This window comes from Helianthus annuus, chromosome 16, assembly GCF_002127325.2.
Source record: "Helianthus annuus cultivar XRQ/B chromosome 16, HanXRQr2.0-SUNRISE, whole genome shotgun sequence".
In the NCBI taxonomy this organism is placed as follows: domain Eukaryota; kingdom Viridiplantae; phylum Streptophyta; class Magnoliopsida; order Asterales; family Asteraceae; genus Helianthus; species Helianthus annuus.
In genome coordinates this window covers 48591038-48604601 of record NC_035448.2, presented here as the reverse complement: position 1 = coordinate 48604601, position 13564 = coordinate 48591038, and the positions used below count along the sequence as shown (strand labels likewise).

The 13564-nt window shown below is 39.4% G+C and overlaps 1 long non-coding RNA gene across 7 annotated transcripts; it reads right to left on the bottom strand.

The window, feature by feature from the left end:
- Positions 1-7383: 7383 nt before the first annotated feature.
- LOC110917842 lies at positions 7384-11283 on the bottom strand. Of its 7 annotated transcripts, none has more exons than XR_004883858.1 (7): positions 10907-11283; positions 10545-10664; positions 10440-10461; positions 10304-10350; positions 8904-9429; positions 8651-8705; positions 7384-7957 (listed from the first exon to the last, which is right to left on the bottom strand). It is a non-coding gene; the product is annotated as an uncharacterized LOC110917842 (long non-coding RNA). The 7 variants fall into 7 exon arrangements; XR_004883855.1 differs by lacking the exon at positions 10440-10461 and having other exon boundaries at positions 8904-9098; positions 9176-9429; XR_004883856.1 differs by lacking the exon at positions 10440-10461 and having other exon boundaries at positions 8904-9032; positions 9176-9429.
- Between the last annotated feature and the right edge of the window lie 2281 nt (positions 11284-13564).

The following is a 13564-nucleotide window of genomic DNA, read 5'->3' as shown; positions in this document are numbered from 1 at the left end:
TCCACCACGTGGGTCATCTCCTTCTCATGTTGCGTTGATGTGTAACTGGGACTCTGATTCGGACCATCTGATTCGGACCATCATGGTATACCGTCAGATAATTGGTACCCTTGGATAGAAGTGATGCTCAATGTGTTGCAGGGTTGAGTTTCAAAAGCTGAAAAGACGTTCTCTTGTTTTATCTCCCATGAATTCACAGCTCCCCGCTGTGCTAAAGAGGTTGAGGTTGCGCAATCTTCGAGAATCCCATTATGAATTTGTGATAGTATCCAGCGAACCCAAGGGATTGCTGTATCCCAGAGGGAAATCAGGATTTGCATAAGGTCAATCTGAAATTCCACCTAACGATGTGGAAGTAAACCAGGTAACCCTTCAGAATACACGTCAGAAAATTCTCGAACAGCTGGTAGATCCTCGATCTTCCTTTCTCCAGGTTGCGAATCGGTGACGAGAGCTAGAATAGCAGGGTAGCCCTTTCGTAGACACTTCTGGGCGTTCATGGCGGAGATGATGCCAACCATGGCACCACTACTATGATCTTGAACTGATAAGGATTCCCCACTAGGGAGAGGGATACGCACGATTTTTTTTTTTTACAGAGAATTTCCGCTCAACGACTACGTCAAAGCTTACAAGACTATCGGAAAGTGGGTCAATGTCGAACACTTGACCCATGAGATCAAGTTTACAACCAAAAAGAACACGAGAAGCTTCTATCGATGTACGATCAACTAATTCTACTACATGCTTATTTTACTAGAGGGGTGGGAGTCAGTCCTAACTGGCGACTGAACCCCAAAGACACATAACTCCAAACGGAAATAGAGTTGAATAAAACAGAAGCAAAAAGATCGTTCAAAGAAGACGTACCGGTCACAACATTGCCATCATTGCGAGCTTCCCCCGGCGCCAATAGTAAATGCTCTTCCACTTACTCCGTTCCCACCATTGTTCCCAGTATTGTTGTTGTTGCCAGCATTCTGATTAAGCTGAGGGCAATCCCTCTTAAAATGACCCTCATCACCACACTGAAAGCACCCCTTTTGATTTCCCCGATTCTGTTGGGGCTGTTGCCTCTCCTGTTGCTGCGGCTGCTGCGGTGGCTTTGGGAGCCAGACCCTACAATCTTTAGCCATATGACCCACCTTGTTGCACCTATGACATACCCGGGTGCATGGCCCGCGATGGTGGAACATACACTTATCACACTTTGGTAGCTTTCCCGCGTAAGAACCCTGATTTGAATTGATGCTCTGATTCTGGTTCACAGAAGACGACTGGCTGAAACTACGGTGGATGTTGTTGTCTGCCTTTTTTTGAGATTGGCTAGCATTGGTTGCTTTGTCAGTATCGTTCCATTTTCGCTTGAGATCACTAGCAGGTGTGGTAGCTGTAGCAGTCCAGGTAGTAGCAGAAACGCGTGGCGGCAAGTTGCCACGTTCGACCTCTTGGTCAGTAATCTTATGTGCCAAACGGACGATACGGGGCAGATTGTCTAGGTTTGCAGCAGTAACGTACCCCTTAACAGCTGGTGCTAAGCCCTTAAGATACAACTCAATTCGTCGAGGTGGGGGTCGAGACATGTTAGGGCACAAAGTTGCTAAATCATTAGACCTCCTAGTGTATGCTTCAATCTCAGATCCCTCCATTTTTAGATTGTAGAACTCGTTCTCCAGTTTCTGAATCTCATCACGAGGACAATACTCCTCTCGCATCAACTCCTTGAAATCATCCCAAGTAGTGGCATTCGCCATCTCAATACCCAACATCTGAACCTGGGCATTCCACCATGTAAGGGCACCATCCTCGAGTGTGCCCGTAGCATACTTCACTCTGTCCCCAGCTGGACAGTTACACATTGCAAATACCGATTCTGCCTTCTCAAACCATCGCAGGAGTCCTACAGCCCCTTCAGTCCCACTGAAGGTCTGTGGCTTACAATCCATGAACATCTTGTACGTACAAGCAGGTGGAGCAGGTGGATTGTTTTGATTCGCAGGTTGACCTAAAACGTAAGAACGTACAACGCACTGGTAAGATTCGAGTATACGACACAAGGATATAAAGTAATTGGCACATATCGTACCAGCCTGGTAAGCCGCTAGGGCTTCAGCTACACGAGTGTTGATCAAGTTGGTCAGCTCAGCTTGGGTCATCGCGATGTGACCACGTCCATGTCCTCGTCCACTCATGATTCTATAGGAGAAGAGGGAAAAGGTTACGAGTCGAAATGAGGTACAGGTTAAGTATCATGTTGAAATCTACAGTCTACCAAGTTTACACACAATAGGGCAGAACCCTTCTTACGCTCGTTAAGCCTCACTGGGACTTGCATGCACCTCGCGTTATTATTATGTGTGCACCCATAATAATAAGGCGATTTGTAGGCTTATCTCAGTGCCTCTTAACTTGCCTTAAAAGGTTCCCCACATTCAAATAGCAACGAAAGGTTTTACAGGATCAAGAATCACAATAGTCAAAGGGTTGTGTCACACTAACAGTTCACATAACAGGGGTTGGTAACATAAGGGCTCATATTGTTATGCCAAGTGTGCAGTCACGTGTAATGTTATACATAAGTGTACGCTAGATATGCTATGCAATAGTAAATGAGAAACGAACCTTGCAGTCTGGAGCTGAGTGTCATGGTCGATTTCGGTCCTGTTCGGTTATAGTCTGGTTTTATGAAAACGTTTTAAAACCAAGTTCACTATAACCAGCGGCTCTGATACCAAACTGTCACACCCCCAAATTACCACATAGGGAGTGTCCCTGCTAGGCGTGTGACATACCAATAACGAGCCACCAATTACATTGAACCCATACAAGTTATAAATAAAATCCCCATTATTAATAAAAACATCCTCAACAAGTTTAAACAAAAATCAATAAGTTCAGCGGAAGCAAATAGTAAACGAAGTTAAACTATTTCAAAACCAAAGTATAGTATCAAGAAATCAGTCACATAAATCCTTCCTGTCGACCCATGACCACTTCGACTACTCCAGACAGCAAGTTCCCAAATCCAAGATATCTAACGACCTGCGAGCATGCAACAAGTGTATCAGACAACGCTGGTGAGTTCATAGTTTTACGAAAACGTTAGTTACCAAGTGTTTAATCCAGTTCATTGAATACCATTTTGAAAACAATGTTGATAATACCCCAATACAAGACGGCTTCTGATTATTTTGCCCTTTCTCCAATGCTCCTATCAAAGCATTGGTCATGACTAGGTCATTAGTTCAACACCCGTCCTCCCAGGTACGGGGTGAGGTTGCCAAACCTAAGTAGCGCTACTAACTAATACCATGTTACCTTCCTGGTAACCAAACAACACGGAGGGACTTTAAGGGTGATAGGAAGAGTATATTATCCAACATTCCCGTGTTTACCCAAAAGACTTATCCCTCCCCAGGATACCCACTGACTGTCCCAACCACCGGGACGCATGCTCAAGAGAGATGAACTCACCTTTAATTTGCTCGGTAAGATTAAAATACGTATTCCAAGTTGATCAATCAGTCCCTATTGTGGTTACCGATAGCAGTCAGTTTCGTGCACACGTGAACATGTATTCTTTGTATTTATTACACAAATTACAAGTAAGCAAAGCGCACATCGTTAAGCAAGTCTTAGCAAGTATCGGATCCTACTTATAATCACAATACAGGTTCACATCACACCTTATCACAATTGGTTCAGTTCACATTCAAGTTCACACGTATTGGTTCGTAAACAGCTTCGCAAACACAATTAACATTATTGTACTGTACGGCACACCACAAGTTAATCACATAATAAGATGACAATAGAGGTTTGGGTCATACATCCCACATACACTACTATTAGTGCCTAACTATTATTATAATTCTCATAACAATTCGGCCCATCTAAGTTCTGCCCAGATACTTCATGTGTGCGTGACGGGTCATAAATGCAGGGCCTGTTATGTTTACCCAACCCAGCCCACATCTAATGTGCATTTACTAAACCCATGAAACAGCCCAATAACCTTTCTGTTCAATCATTTAAACCGATCACCATTTTGTCCATTCACTAAACAACTTCTCAGTTAACAACTCCTCAATATTGTTTGTGGGCTAATGCGTGTGGCCCAATCTTCGAATTATATATGTGCGGCCCTTATAATAACAGTTAACAATCCCATGCTTTATTTCAATAATCTGATTCAAATTATAAATTTATAATATAGTAATTTCCTTATCCTGAACCCACATAACCCTACAGGCCCACGGTCCAATCAGGTTAACAACACATGCACACATTATCACATAATTTCACTATCCAAGATGTATCCCTAACTGTTGACATCGAAAACCATACATATGCAAACAAAGTCATACAAAGGTTACTGGAACATATTATACATCGAAAACCATACATATGCAAACAAAGTCAAACAAAGTCATCATTAGTAACCGCTAAATCAAAACCAATTTATTATACACCTATCATCAAGCAGGCACATAATCGACAACACCAACTATGTATCGCTACACTATGTTTGCATGGCAAGAGAATCAGATTCGAACGTTGCTTTATTGTCAATTGCCGATTAATTACGAGAATCGTCAACGAAGCAATCGTATGTAATTATTAACTAACCAATCAATTCAATTTGTACATAACACAAATCGAACACAATCATCATAGAACATTCGTACACACTTATGTAAATCACGTTCACATGTAAACGAGATCAACCAAATCAGATTTAACACTAATACGGGGTTACTAACCAAGAACTCGATGAAAGAAGATGATGCTTCGAAGATGGGGAGAGTCCTACTGCCGTCGCAATACAAGGGGGGGTCTCCTGTTGCCATGTGTGTTCTTGAGAGAAGGGTAGGGTTTAGTTTATTATGTATGATCTCGTTACGTATTCATAACATATAAGGAAGAGAAGTTAGGCCTAATGTGTTTACAAACCAAACAAGGGTTGGGGCCGAGATTACAAAACAGAAGGCGACCCATTGACTTTTCTTTCTATTGGACTTGTATAGGCCCAACAACATTGAACGTGTAGTTATCCTACACCAGCTCACCCATTACACGCACATACACAATTACTTAATCACACTTACACATAATAACCCATATTAATCCATAATTAAGAACAAGAAATCATATCTACGTAAATATGGAGTAAATGAGAAGATTGGGCCGATTGGTTTACACTTGATGGATTGGGCCGAGAGGAGAGGTGTATGTCAAGATGTCCATTGGCAGCCCAACATGCATAAATCACACTAACCGGACCAAATGCAAAGTGTGTGCGCTAAACAGGTTCACGGCCCAAGTATATCAAGTAGATCCACGATTCAATCAAATTTAATTACCTAACGTTAAGCGCCACATAAAACATTTAACGATCACGTAAAGCATTTAACGATTTATTGCATAACCACTAATCATACACACATAACATTCAGCGGTGCACGAGATAGACAATTAAACGTTAAGTAGTGCTAACCCTAATTATTCGGGTTGTCACACCATCAATCACTGTGAGTATACTCGAACCCTTTTTTACTTTAGCACTTTTGGGTGTTACATACGTTGCTTATCCTAAATCACAATCGAACACACTACTCAATTACTTTAAACGCTAACCGTTACCGCATGTATTACGTGACTAAATGAATGCTTGTTGTTATGTTTACACGTGGAATTACTTGCATGGATTCAGCACCCGTTCACACGAGGGTTGTTAAGGACAATTACTTGCATGGATTACGGTGGTAATCATGTATTGCGAACTGCCTCGAGCAGTCAACCCGCAGTCATTGGTATCGATAGATCCATGTCAATAATTAACATGCTTCGTTTTCCTCTGTGTACGTGCTGGTTATGCGTAAACTATTTCGAACCCTATTATGCTATTATCAAACTTGTATGCTCACCTTTACATTTTATGTATTGGCTTTTATTTTAACGTATGTGACAGGTGTTTAAGATGCTTATCTGCTAGGAAGGCGAAGCTAGAATAAGAGTCTAGAGCATAGTTGTCTGTAGATCTTACAGCTTGAGTCTCTAGACATAGATAAACAATATTTATATTTAAATCTGAGTTGTCGGAACAGAATATTTGACTAGATTTTATCTGTAATAATTTGTTTGCTATTTTAGGTACGGTATGGGACGTATTATATAAATTAAATAGTAATAATAGTTGTTATGGAAACTTCTGGACAATCTGTTTCGCTCAGTGCCATGCCCCGATGATTCCGCCATCGGTTGGGGTGTGACAATACTTGATATTGTTAGCAAGATCCAACCCCCGCCTAACTCTGAATCCCCGCACGCATCAGTTAACTCTAAGGTGGAAACGCCTCACTTTCAAGCAGTTTGTTTCTTGTAACCCTTTACCCTTCACAGGCGAAGAGGGTGCCACCAAGATGCTCCAATGGTTTGATGCCATTGAAGTGACGTTCCTGCAAAGTGGCTGCCTTGATCATCTACGAACCATCAACGCAACGAGAGTTTTCCGAGCGAGAGCCCTCGATTGGTGGACCTTCGAGCGCAAGTTTGAGTCTTTGCTCCATCACAAGTTTTTTATTTTTTATTTATTTATTTACCCTTAACCATAATTTTGGGCCCAATTCTTTTCGCCGCCCGAGGCCTAAATTTTTTCGAGAGTTTTCGGGAACGGCTCTGATACTATGTAAATCAAGGTGGTAATTCTAGTTTATTTACTTAGTTATGAAAGACGTGTCTTTTTTGAAAAATTAGATTGAAATTCTTGACATGGAAGATAAATACGCTAACTTAAATTTAGAAGAAAAAAAGACTAATATTACCGGTCGTCATTATTATGAGGTTGAAATTTCAACAACACAATGTTAGATTTGCAAATACAAGAGCTTGGCCAAACATTTTAGTGAGGTAATCACCGAATTACTTATTTGTGGTAATTTGAGCCTGGATGATAATTTCGTGCATATATTGTTCAAAAGATTTTAAGGTTGGTAGAGTTGTATGTGTTTGATTTCGTAGGGAATAACTTTAAATATTTATCATGTTTTTTTTATTTCAAATGATATCCTATTTTTATTTTATGTTTTATAATGATTATATCCCGCGCCACGTGCTCCATCAGGATGCGTTCTCACCGTTCTCATACTTTAGTGCGTTTTCTCCTGATCCCGTACCTATATATATACACACACACACACAAACACATTATAATAACACGTTATAATAAGCTATACATATACACTAGTGGGAAACCCGCGCGTTGCTGCGGATGCGCCAATACGGAGTGAGAACATAATTCAAGCGTTAAAATGTACTCACCAAGCTTGTACAGTACAAGTCAGAGCAGCAGGGGAAAAAAACGTTTGAAACAACTCAACAAGATTTCAAAACTCTCCATATGTATATTATAGGAGGAAAAAATGTACAACTTAATCACTCGTTAATTAAAAAAAACACAGCCTATAATCCTTTGGTAAATAAGTACTTAAACTATGTTTATATCATGAAAAGTTACATTAAACCAAAATTCAACCCGAATTCAACCCGCTTCACGGATGCAATTACTGGGCAAAAGATACCTGTATTCATCTGCATTGTTTAATAGATATGATGGAAGATGGATTGCTAAATAAGAATGAGAAATTGGACCCATTTTCTCTATGATATCCTTAAACGTGTACTCTTCGGGAAGCATATTGTACAAGTCATAACCGTTGCATATTACATTCTGAATCATTTTCGGGTCAAGAAAGTGTGAGAACCTGACTCGATCCGTGTGGCTATAAGCTTTCATCTTGAATACAAAATAGCTTTCATCTTGAATACAAAATCTGTAATTTTTCAGAAACAGAAGCTGCAATGCCACCCTGACTCTGCTAATAGATAATCTGTTTGCCGGTAATGAGCGTATCGTGTTTTACCCTTTTGGTACTGATGTATTGAAGCCCTCCAACTGCTGTGATCAAAAGAGTGCAAATAATTATTCAAATTTAGATGAAATATTGGAAATTTGTTACTTTCCAACTTCAGAAATGAAAAAGACTTCAACTTTTTGAGCAAGTCCGGGTCAGAACGGGTTTCGAGTCGGGTCGGGTCCTTTTCCAAAAAAGCTGAAACCGACCAAAACGAAACAAAAAAAATAAAAAAATCGAATGAAAAAAGAAACCAAAACGATACAAAAAATCTCAACCGAAGCCGAAAATAACCGACTCCAACAAAGAAAAAAACCGAATTGAAACCCGTCTAGTGCTAAAATCCGTCCCGACTTGAACCTCGTCCCGTGCGAAAAGTCATGTCGGCCCGAAACCCGTGCCGACCTGAAATCCGATTCAAACCAACTACGTTCCGTTCCGATCCGAAACCCGTCCCGGCCGCCCGAAACTCGATCCGAACCGAACCCGTTCTGATCCGAAACTTGTCCCGTTTCTTTAAGACACCAACCCACATTCATCTATTTCTTTGAAGTTGTCGACCCGTTTTGGCCCGAAAATATATGAGATGGAATTTTAATTGACCCATTTTGACCCATTGAGTGAAAAAATTGACCCATTTTGGTTCCAAATGCTTTAGTAGTTACCACTTTATATATAGCATAAAAAAGCGGCTACAGTTATAACAGAATTTTCTGATTTTATAAAACATAACCGACTTGATAGTTACCGCCGTCTTGAACTTTAGATTCAATCAGGTTATACACCTGCAACCTGAAAGCAAACAAGCCTAACATGAAAAAATACGCAATTATGCATGTATATAATGATACAATATCACATATTAATATATTAATTATGCATGTATGTAATGATACAATGTTACAAAAAACAAACAGTCGTATGCATGTATATAATGATACAATATCACATATTAATATATTAATTTGTTGGTCGAGTGTGCGATTATACCTTTCCTCGCGGTTGTTACATAACCGAATCGCATTGTACCACTCGGTAAGCGAACTAACTATTTTGACTTCTGCTGAGCACTCTTTGACCAAGACCTTGAGAGTATGCATACTCATAGTAGTATCACATCTAATTTCATATTCGATCATTAAATTTACACTATTACTCATTTCCATAGGGTATAAAATCGTATACCTGTTTACGATCGGTTATTACATTAAATAACAAAACTTATTCTATAAAAGAAATGCTATAACTTGTAAACATCAAACCTGTTGTATAAACTGCAATGCTTCAGTTTTTTCCTTCTGTGTTATGGCAGTATATGCAATTCTTGAAACATCCAACTCGGCAATCTTACGAAGTTGAAATGTGCTTGACGATGTGTAGCTCACACCATCTACGGAAGCAGTGGATCTGAACCTTGGATTATGGTCGGATCCTTCATTTTGTGTTTGATATACCGGTGGTGGTTTCCTCAACTTTTGGATATGTTGATGGAGAAGACACCTGTATCCCTTTGGACCTAAAAAAGTTATAATAAGCACGACATCACGTCTCTTGTAAATACAAAGCATCCACAAGCATGAAGAGAGATATTAGCAACACGTTGCAAATATAGAAGCATCAACAAGCATGACCAACTTACTTTAATTGTGATTTTCACCACCTAGACCACAAATTACATTAGATAAATCAATATGGAAGCAGTAGCCACAGTAAGAAACATATATTCATTTTTCAGAGCCCCTCAACCCTACTTCTTTTATAATACCATACCCCATGGCAGGCAGTGCCACAAGTGTATAGGGGTGTTCAAAAAGCTTGCTCGAAATAAGCTCATTTTGTTTTTGAGCCAAGCCAGCTCAAGTCGATGGCTCGACTAATGGCTCGTATGTATGTGTGTGTGTATATATTTTAGAAATGTGTGTTAATTTTTTCATTTTTGTTTTTTATGCTATTAATATATTTGAAAAAAAATTAATGAGCCGACTCAATTGGGCTCGACCTCATTCGAAGTTTTTACAAGCCGACCTCAAGTTCGACTTTTCAGCTCGAAAATAAATGAGGTGAGGCGGAACGTTTAAGTTCAAGCTCGAGCCCAGCCTGGCCCAGCTCGATTACAACCCAACAAGTGTATCAGTTTCAAGATAAGTTCATATCATGTAGCGACCAGTAAATCAACTCGAAAGGTCAAATGAAAACTTACATAAAAGCCAAAATATAGCCTTAAACCTCCCAATAAATTGTAATTCCATTCACCTTAATAACATACACACACACACACACACAAATGTGGATACTCCTGTAGCATAATTAATACACTACACACATTCTATTTAATTAGGGCTAAAAGAAATCACAAATTAAAAATTAAAAATTAAACTCGCAAATCTTACCTTTTTTTAGCCCTCATATTAAACCCCAAGCTATGTTATTAATTCACCTGTTCATCAAAATTAGAATATAAAGATACATTACACAAACAAATCACATAACAATAACCTACAAACTATAAAATTAACTTTCAAATACCCATGTGATTTGTACATCCTCCCTGCGCATTAGAAATTACTCAACAATTACAATAAATAAATAGATTGATAATAATAATAATGAAACAGAAGCACAGAACCCTACCTAATGGACCATATTCTCTGCCTTGAATTCTTGTCTAGTGACGGATAATCATCGAAATATACAGCTTTCACCGAAGAAGTCCGAATGGTTTTCTGATTGCTTCTCAATTTACTAACATTCCTGCAAAAAATAATGCTCACACAATTAAAATCTCACACTCGTGTTAGATAAATGAATTTCCCAACTGAACCTTTTGGGAAAATTTTACAGGGTTGTAATTCGACCGACTTTGTTATATGGAACATAATGTTGAGCCATTGAGAAGACGCAGATAAAAAACGACGCAAAGGTCATGAGGAAATTATAAACCAAGAATCGATCAGGGGTATCAACTGGTTAAACTTGATAGATTTGATTCTTACCAGATGCTTTTGTTGTGCTAGGGTTTCAAGGAATATGAAGGGGCATTGAGTATTAGGAGGAGACCACTGCACCGCCCAAGTCGAATCAATTAGAATGATAAAGAGAAGTAGGGTAGCCGATCGAACAATAATCAAATTCACCTGCTCAAATCGCCCCTCCCAATCGAATCACATCTTTCTTGCTGTTGCTACTGCTGGCCATTTTCGTTTTTGGATAAACCTATGGTGATTGAAATACGAAGTTTGTGGAATTTCAAGCTGTTGTTCTTCTTTCAATCATGAAGTTTTATCTATTGTTGCTAGAGAGAAGGGTTTCAAGTGCAGCAGTTGAGATATCGATTGGGTTATATTGAATGGGGGCGACGATTGAAGTCATCTGAAACCCAAGCATTCATGTGAAGACTGAAATCCCCTAATTACCCCTCTAGTGTCTTAAAATTTTGTGTTCTTTACAATTTTACCCTCACAAACACGCATTAATTAGTTGTACATATTGCATAAAATGATGGACGTCATGTAAAATTACATGTGTGTACATCACTTCTCCTTTTTATAATAGTATTTATAATAGTATAGACTTAAAATTTTGTATTCTTTACAATTTTACCCTCACAAAACACGCATTAATTAGTTGTACATATTGCATAAAATGATGGACGCCATGTAAAATTACATGTGTATACATCACTTCTCCTTTTTATAATAGTATAGATACATTATAATATACATAGTAACGGATATATGCGAAAACAAAGTTCGTGCTTTTAAAAAAATATACCAGAAATCGGCTTAGGAAAGTACCTATTTTTCCGGGATATCACAGGGAACCCATATATCATGGTGCATAATAATATTGTTTAATCCTTGTATAACAGTAATATTATTCAATCCTTGAATAGTGAGAGCCCTTATTGTTATTTAGGGTAAAGATCCTGTATAGCTGGCCTTATCGTATAAAACATACGAAAGACGTGAAAATGTAAAAAAAAATAAAAAAAAGAGTAAATTGCCATTTTAGTCCCTGAGTTTTGTCCAAATTTGCCATTTTAGTCCAAATAGTTTTTTTTTTGCCCCTGGGTCCCTGACTTTTACATTTTATTGCCATTTTGATCATTTTGTTTAACTCCATCCAAAAACCCAGTTTGTAACAGGGGTATTTTGGGGATTTTCTTAAAAAATGTTTTCAGTTGCCATTTTGATCCAATTCTAAAAAATCAAAAAAATTCCAAAAAATCAAAAAAATTCAAAAAAATCTAAAAATCAAAAAATTCTAAAAAATCATAAAAATTCTAAAAAACTCAAAAAAAAAATCTAAAAATCAAAAAATTCTAAAAAATCATAAAATTCTAAAAAATCCAAATATCATTAAATGTTTCGGCACGAACCGTTTCGACCCGTACCGTTTCGAATCCGAACCGTTTCGAGCTGAACCGTTTCGACGCGAAGCGTTTCGACCCGTACCGTTTCGAACCGTACCGTTTCGACGCGAACCGTTTCGAACCGAACCGTTTCGACCCGTACCGTATCGAATCGAACCGTTTCGACGCGAACCGTTTCGAGCCCGTACCGTATCGAAACGGTTCGCTTCGAAACGGTTCGGTTCGATACGGTACGGGTCGAAACGGTTCGGTTCGAAACGGTTCGCGTCGAAACGGTTTGGTTCAAAACTTTTCGCGTCGAAACGGTACGGGTCGAAACGCTACGGGTCGAAACGGTACGGGTCGAAACGGGACGGTTCGAAACGATACGGGTCGAAACGCTTCGCGTCGAAACGGTTCGGCTCGAAACGGTTCGGGTTCGAAACGGTACGGGTCGAAACGGTTCGGCTCGAAACGGTTCGCGTCGAAACGGTTCGGTTCGATACGGTACGGGTCGAAACGGTACGGTTCGAAACGGTTCGCGTCGAAACGGTTCGGTTCGATACGGTACGGGTCGAAACGGTTCGGTTCGAAACGGTTCGCGTCGAAACGGTACGGGTCGAAACGCTTTGCGTCGAAATGGTTCGGGTTCGAAACGGTACCGGTCGAAACGGTTCGTGTCGAAACAGTCGAGCTCGAAACGGTTCGCGTCGAAACGGTTCGGTTCGATACGGTACGGGTCGAAATGGTACGGTTCGAAACGGTTCGCGTCGAAACGGCACGGTTCGATACGGTATGGGTTCGAAACGGTTCGCGTCCAAACGGTTCGGTTCGATACGGTACGGGTCGAAACGGTTCGGTTCGAAACGGTACGGGTTCGAAACGGTTCGCGTCGAAACGGTTCGGTTCGATACGGTACGGGTTGAAACGGTTCGGTTCGAAACGGTACGGGTCGAAACGGTTCGTGCCGAAACATTTAATGATTTTTGGATTTTTTAGAATTTTTTTGATTTTTTGGAATTTTTGTGATTTTTTAGAATTTTTTTATTTTTATATTTTTTGAATTTTTTAGAATTTTTATTATTTTTTAGATTTTTTTTTATTTTTTTTTATTTTTGTATTTTTTTTGGTTTTTTGGAATTGGATCAAAATGGCATCTGAAAACATTTTTTAAGGAAATTCCCAAAATACCCCTGTTACAAACTGGGTTTTTGGATGGAGTTAGACAAAATGATTAAAATGGCAACAAAATGTAAAAGTCAGGGACCCAGAGGCAAAAAAAAACTATTTGGACTAAAAT